The sequence below is a fragment of the Mandrillus leucophaeus genome, unplaced genomic scaffold (genome assembly GCF_000951045.1).
Source record: "Mandrillus leucophaeus isolate KB7577 unplaced genomic scaffold, Mleu.le_1.0 Scaffold583, whole genome shotgun sequence".
Taxonomy (NCBI): Eukaryota; Metazoa; Chordata; class Mammalia; order Primates; family Cercopithecidae; genus Mandrillus; species Mandrillus leucophaeus.
In genome coordinates, this window is record NW_012106286.1 from 1547567 (window position 1) to 1555547 (window position 7981).

The window sequence follows — 7981 nt, forward strand, 5'->3', positions numbered from 1 at the left end:
CAACACTTTCTGGAGATGAAGGTCAGGGATGCTCAGAGTACACAGACCAGCATAGGTGGGATTATCCAAAAGCTGCTTTCTCAACCTGAGAGCCCAGTTCTTTGAGAGTATACTTTCTTTCTGTTGGGTGAAGCTAGGAATGTCACTCAGAAGGCTTTTTGAGCTATTCGTGCTAATTATATCTGTGACAAAGTCGCACCATTCAGGGCTTTGTGCCAGATCTCTGGTTGGGAAACTGTGCGACATTATGGGAGCTTACCCTGCTCTCTAACACAGAAGGACCCCTGGTGGGATTCTGTCCTGAGCGGCCATTCTCTTGAGCAGTGGTCACTTATCTCTGTTCGCCTTCTCTCCCACCTAAGTGCGTGCCACCACCTCATGGAAGATTCGACAGACATGGACACAAGCACCCTGTGGCCCCAGAACTATCTTTTCAGTTGTGAACTAAAGGCCAACAAAGATGATCACTTTAAGGTATATAATGATGAAAATGGACACAAGTTATCTTTAAAAACAGTCAGTTTAGGGGCTGTTGCAAAGGATGAGTTGCACGTTGTTGAAACAGAGGCAATGATTACGAAGGCAGTCCAATTAAAGTAACACTGGCAACTTTGAAGACGTCTGTATGGCCAACGGTTTCCCTTGGGGGTTTTGAAATACCACCACCAGTTGTCTTATGGTTGAAGTGTGGCTCAGGACCAGTGCAGATCAGTGGGCAGCACTTAGTAGCTGTGGAGGAAGAGGCAGAGTCGGGAGATGAAGAGGAGGCAGATGTGAAACTCTTAAGTATATCTGGAAAGCAATCTGCCCCAGGAGGTGGTAGCAGAGTTCCACAGAAAAAGTGAAACTTGCTGCTGATGAAGATGATGATGATGAAGATGATTTTGATGATGAGGAAACTGAAGAAAAAGTGCCAGTGAAGAAATCTATACGAGATACTCCAGCCAAAAGTGCACAAAAGTCAAATCAGAATGGAAAAGACTCAAAACCATCAACATCAAATCAAAAGGACAAGAATCCTTCAAAAAACAGGAAAAAAACTCCTAAAACATCACAAGGACCTAGTTCTGTAGAAAACATAAAAGCAAAAATACAAGCAAGTATAGAAAAAGGTGACTCTCTTCCCAAAGTGGAATCCAAGTTCATCAATTATGTGAATAATGGCTTCTGGATGACTGACCACGAGGCTATTCAAGATCTCTGGTAGTGGAGGAAGTCTCTTTAAGAAAATAGTTTAAACAATTTGTTAAAAATTTTCTGTCTGTCTTCATTTCTGTAAGAGTTGATGTCTGGCTGTCCTTTATATAAGGCAGAGTGACAGCTTTCCCTGCCATGTCTGATAAATGTTGTCCAGGTTCCATTGCCAAGAATGTGTTGTCCAAAATGCCTGTTTAGTTTTTAAAGACGGAACTCCACCCTTTGCTTGGTTTTAAGTATGTATGGAATGTTATGATAGGACATAGTAGTAGTGGTGGTCAGACATGGAAATGGTGGGGAGACAAAAATATACATGTGAAATAAAACTCAGTATTTTAATAAAGTAAAAAAAATAGAAGGACTATCCCATCTTTTATTTGCTAGAAGTGAGCATCTAAGCATTATCCCAGAGATTCCTTTGTAGGGATTTCCAGAAATCATCTCCTAGCTCAGTGTTGTGAGATCTCTTATCTTAAAGATGCATCCATTGCTGTTTCCTCTGGGGTTTTGTTGTTGAACTGAGGAAGGTCACAGAGACCATGCACTTTTCTCTAGACAGCCCATGTCATAAACCACCAACTGAGGAGGAGTGTACAATTTGTAAAGTATTTTGATCTGAAAGTCAGGAAGCTTGGATTTTAATTCCAGCTCTGCCATGGACCAATGTCGTGACCTTTAACACTTAAATAACTTTTACCTCAATTTTTCCCCCTAAAATTGAAGTCGTTGTCATGTTTACCTCATAGGGTTATGGAAATGATAAACTAATGATACCGTCGTTACCTTATGCTCACAGCATGACAGCACTGGTGACCCTCAGCAGAGGGGATTGCAGGAAAAACCTAAAGAATTAACTAAAGAATTCTGCTTAAAGGTCAGTACAAGTGTAGAACTATTAGTGTTCAAGCCCCAGCTCTTGCATTTACAATGAGACCTTGACTAAGTTAGTTAACCTCCCTGTGCCTCAGTTTCTTCACCTGTTAAATAAAGAGCTAATTTCATAAGGTTTTCAAATATAAACCATGGTAAGTTCTGAACTTGAGGTTGTGTGCAGATTAAGTGGTCTTATATGTATATAACTGTATCTCCTAATGCTACGGAATGAGGCTTGCAATTGAATGTTTCCAACCCATTTTTCCTCACTATCCATATACATCTTCCCCTGGGGTAATAGGACATGTCCATGCCATGATTGATTTCTGGCTCTGCAGGTTTGTGTCATATGTTGATGCTATGGGTGGTAGGAGTATTCCTGGAGGCATTCCACACCTGAACATCTACCAACAGCATCACCATGCAAACTACGAAAATATTACCAACTTGAGCCAAACTAACTGTGTCTCCGCAGTTGACAATCGACAAATACAATACATAATACAATCATACAGTATTATATTGGAGCTTATGAATATATGTAAAGAAGGAAAAGGTACAACAGGCAGGGGAAATCAGGAATCACAGCTGGAATGAAGTGAAGGAGGTGGAGCTGAAAACTGACGCAATATTAAATGCAGGGCTTAGGAGAGGGCTCATTAAGAAAGCCAGATTTGGCCAAGCACAGTGGCTTATGCCTGTAATCCCCACATTTTGGGAAGCTGAGGCAGGCGAATCAGTTGAGCCCAGGAGTTTGAGACCAACTTGGGAAACAGTGAAACCCCATCTCTCCAAAAAATACAAAAATTAGCCAGTCGTGGTGGCACACCTGTCATCCCAGCAACTTGGCTGAAGTGGGAGCATCACCTGAGCCCTGGAGGTAAAGGCTGCAGTGAGCAGAGATAGCACCACTCCCTGCATTCCAGTCTGGGAGACAGAGTGAGACCCTGTCTCAAAAGAAAAAAAAAAAAAGGCAAGATTTGTGTGAAGACTTACTGGTAGTGAGAAAATTAACAAAGCAGATTACCTTAGAAAAGTTACTTCCAAGAAGAGAGGCAAAGAACCCACGAAACTAATGGCAGACACCCAAAGGGAAGCATGTCTGCTGTTCACGAACCAGGAATAAGGGTCAATGGGCTTGGAGTGCAGTGAGGGAGGTGGACAGTGACAGGAAGGGGTGTGTAGAAAAGGGGGCCAGGGGAAGGAGAGGCAGAAAAATTATGTAGTGTCTTCTGACCTTACTGATTCTTTTCTCAGATTAAAATGGAACCCATTATATGGTTTTGAGCAGAGTAAAGACACACTTTCATTTAATGTTTAAAGAGGGTTACAGTAGTAGCTGGAGTAAATATACTGGACTATTACAGCCATCTAGGTAAAAAAGATGATGGCTTCAAGCACTATGGACAGATAAGGAGACATGTGAAAAGTAATACGAAGTGGCCAGAGAAGCATTTTGAAGTAGATGCAACAGGATGAGCTGATAGAGGAGACACACAGAGTGAACAAAACAGAAGAGTCAAGGACAAACTTATTAAGATGCTTGGCCAGAGAAATGAAAAGGATCAAGTTGATATCAGCTGAGACGGGGAGGTCTGGGGATGGAGCAGGTTAGTAGGAAAAGATCAGTCTAGTTTAGGACTTGAGTTTCAGCGAGCTGTTAAATAACTAAGCAAAGATGTGAACGGGCATTTGAAAATTACAGTATGGAATCTGGGAGAGAGGTCTGAGGCTATGACTTAAATTTGGGAGTGGTTATCATATAAATGTTTAAAATCAAGTAACTATATGAGGTCATCAAGGAAATGAGTACTACATAAATAAAGACCAAACATACACCTTTCCATTACAAGGCTTCTAAACAGAACTAAATCTGTGAGAGATGTTAAATATCAGTCTTCAATTTATCATCCAAAAGTCAGCCCATATCTTTGTCAACCTATAATTGCCAAACGCCTTGCAAGTGATAGGAAAGCTTTTTAACTGAATTTATTCTACAGAATTACTTTCATAGACCATGATTCAAAAGTACGCATTGACTGTCTCCAGGAGTGATATAAGCAGTAGTGTTATGGGGAAAACCTCTGTATGATTTTGCAAACTTGCTTCTGGGAATTGTGTCTATTTTTTACTCATCTCCACAAGAGAAACCGTGGTTTAGTACTTTCTTTCTGGATCCCCAGAAAGACAGGTAAGGCTTGTCTTTCCAAAGACCTGATAGTTTTGGTTTTGATGCAATAATGAGAAATACATATTTTTTGAGTTTCCTTTCTGTGGCTACTGTTGAATGAATGTGGGAGAGTGGTTAAATGTCAACAATTTGGAGGTCGACCATCTGGTTTCTTGTCTCCGTCTATCAGTAACTCACTATGGCACATCAGGAGATTACTCAACTTGCCTTTTCATTAGTTTTCTCATTTGTAAAATGAGGACAATAGCATTAGCTACAAGGTCTGGGAAAGGATAACGTTAACTGATTTATCCAAGGCATTTATGATACTTATTTAACATATATTAGGTCTAGGCCCTACATAAATTTTAGCTATAATTATTGGTAGTACTACTATTAATAGGTAATATTTACGGAGATTTGACTATGTTCCAGGCATTATTTTAAGCAGTTTACAGAGATGATCTCATTTAGCCTCTACTTTATAAACTGCACATTCTTATTGTTGCTACTCTATGAATGGTGTACACAGAGAAAGGGGAAATCATCACTTTCTGTAGCCTGAACTTTCCATTACACATTCTCTCTTTCCCTATTTATTTGACATTTGTTGTTTATTATTCATCAGTTGTTCAGTCTTATTAATAAAAACAATGTCAACCTACCTTCAAAGGTGAGAGTAAAAAAATATAAACTGTTTTAAAGCTCCAAAAGTTTTCCAAATTATGTATCACTGCTCTTTAGAACATTACATGTTTTGTACTACATCATTGAAAGACAATGTACTAGAACATGAGAAGCAACGCATTGAGCATCAGGACATGTGTGTTCCACTGGCCATTTTGGCACTAATTCCTAGGTAATTTACTTCTAGACATTTAAACCCTCTAGATTGCTGCTACTCCAACTGCCAGTCTGTCAGACATAAGGATCGAGTGCACTGTACTCAAGGAAATCAACACACTGCTTCCTCCACCAAGGCGTTGTTCTCCGGAAAAACTGTGAGCTGAAAGAAACACGCACTTGGGAATGTGATAGACTTACACGTGGCTGGCTGACTGATCTCTCGGCAGAGGGACGATCGTGGTTGCGGGATGCCATAGCAGCAGTCTGTCTTGTGGACTACCGTTCTAGGAACACCGCTCTAGACCCTACAATCGTCATCTGTAGAAGGAAAGGGAGGGCTCTTTTGCTGGTGGACTTAATGATTTATATTTGTAACAATCTGTGTAAAACCTTGATTGGCATTGTAATACTAAGAGAAAAGCCAAGCCAACTGGAAGTCACAGACTTTGCCTTGACTACCTCAATATGAGAAAACTGATACCTGCATTATCAATTGTCCTCCAGCATCAAAGCCACTGTTTGCACCCACTGCTCAGTTCTTACCCTAAGAGAAAGATCCTTTCATGGGGGAGATGAACAGCTGTACAGCTACTCAGACTTTATGGTCACCAGCTGAGTATTGCCAAAGGAAGACCTCTCTTACTCTGCGTAGTCCTGCATGGCCATTGGTACTTAGTCTTACTTACAAGACATTTGTTTTACCTTTCTCCTCCTTTAAAAACAAACTCGTTCAAGTGGTCCCTTACATACAGCAGCTGGAAGTGTTTAGGAAGGAGTACGGGGGTTCACAGGGAAGAAGGAGGAGGCACACCTGTCTTTCTGAAGCTGTTTGGACTGAATCACACCAGCTCCTCTGGTCGGCAAATGCTGTATCAAGCCTGCCCTACAAGCTTTTAGAGCCAACATTTTAAAATCAAGACCCACTGTATGGTAAAGGCCAACCAATACACTGGAAAACAGATAATCCAGCAGCTCTGATCTCTAGCTGCCACCTCAGGCTGTGCACAACATGGAGAGCCTCCAGGGCCCCAGGCTCTCCACCAGCCCAGGAGGAGCTGCAGCTGCAGTGGTTTGGGTCAGATTCTGTTATACGGCTTGAGAGAAACGGAAGAAAATTAGAAGGAAAACTTACATAAATTGCAACAGAGGTGGTAAACTCATTTGATATATATTCATTTAAACCAAAGGTGCAGCACATTCGCATAGTTAGAGAATAAATGTGGATATTTATTACAAAAGTGGGCATCTAAATTCCATGCACAAGGCAAGCAGGCAGGACCTGTATTGCTAGCATCTTAATTGTCATTGTGGACTTTTTCTCAGAACAATTAATTTTCCTTGCCGCTCTGTTTTATCTGACTAAGGTGCTTGCTCAGGCTCTGTCCCCATGAGTATGTGCTGTCCCACTACAGTCCCTATAAGATAAACTCCCCTCATGCCTGTAATCCCAGCACTTTGGGAGGCCGAGGCAGGAAGATCACTAGGTCAGGAGATCAAGACCATCCTGGCTAAATTCTGTCTCTACTAAAAATACAAAAATTAGTTGGGCGTGGTGGTGGGTGCCTGTAATCCCAGCTACTTGGGAGGCTGAGGCAGGAGAATCACTTGAACCCAGGAGGTGGAGGTTGCAGTGAGTCGAGATTGCACCACTGCACTCCATCTGGGCAACAGAGCGAAACTCCATTTCAAACAATGAAAAAAAACGATAAACTCCCACTTAGGTGTGTCTTTATAACTTAGGGGAGAAGAATCAACATTTATTGAGCACTTGCTTTCTGCCTGGTTTTGTATGGGATACTTTTGAAACATGAATTCCTCTAAAGCTTGCAGCAACCTTCGAGAGAGCTAAAATTATTTTCATTTCATATCTGCTCTATTTTATTCAAAGGATAACTACCAATATACAGTTTTAGAAGTGTAACCAATTCTTGATATTTTCTACCAGATGTTGGCCATTGTGCCAGTTGATTTCTATTTCAGGAATACATATTCACCCATATGTAAGCCTTCATCATCACAATGACTCCAATTGATGTGTCTCATTTCTTATTGTTGCCTAAAACACAACCAATAGCCATGGCTTATGACAAGCTATGTTGCCTTGAGTATTAACTTCCCCTGCATAATTTTTTTACTTAAGGGTCCTTAGCAGCAGCTGCTGGGAAATAATACCTGCCAATGTCTACTTAGCACAGAAACCGAAACATTAGGTCTGTGATTTATCCAAAGTTAACACACATACCATGGATGGTTGTACCGACGGACGACATCCTGACACAGGGCCTGAGGAAACTGATGTTTATAGCCAAGGCTGTGTCCCAGGGAGACCCGCATAATTGGTTTCTAAAATATCCATACTGCAGGATGAGAGTTACCAGGGAAATCTAATCCTTTTTCCACCTCCCCTGCAACCTGGGAACATTAACAAGGAAGTGGAGCTGAGGAGAAATCCTGGGGCACCTGTTGCCTCCGAGTGGCACAGGAAAGGGCCAGCTAATTGAGTTTGAAGTCTAATTACGCTCAGGCTCTAGGGCTTTCAGCTGTTGTTAGTTTGGATGCCAATTAAGATCTTATTTCCTCCTTCATAGGAGAAGTCTTCTGAGGAAAGGGCGGTTTTATTTCTTTTCAAGGTGGCATGTCTCCCTTATTGACCCTTTGTTTTATTGTGAGCCACTTAATACAGTGTTGGCTGAAAGGGAATTAGGCTCAATCCTACACGTAAGTAAAATAAAACAATATTCCTTCTGTAGAGCTGCAATCTACCTGTGAGACCTAAAACCAGACGACACAAATGTGAAGTGAAATGAGAATAAAACCAGCCAGCTCACATTCACATCATATTTTATTGTTTCCAGAGAAAATGTAGGATGACTACTAACCCTGGAGAACATAAAA

General features: G+C 41.3%; 1 pseudogene; it reads left to right on the plus strand.

The window, feature by feature from the left end:
- Positions 1 to 378: 378 nt before the first annotated feature.
- Positions 379 to 1233, plus strand: LOC105553175 (annotated as a pseudogene).
- Positions 1234 to 7981: the final 6748 nt, after the last annotated feature.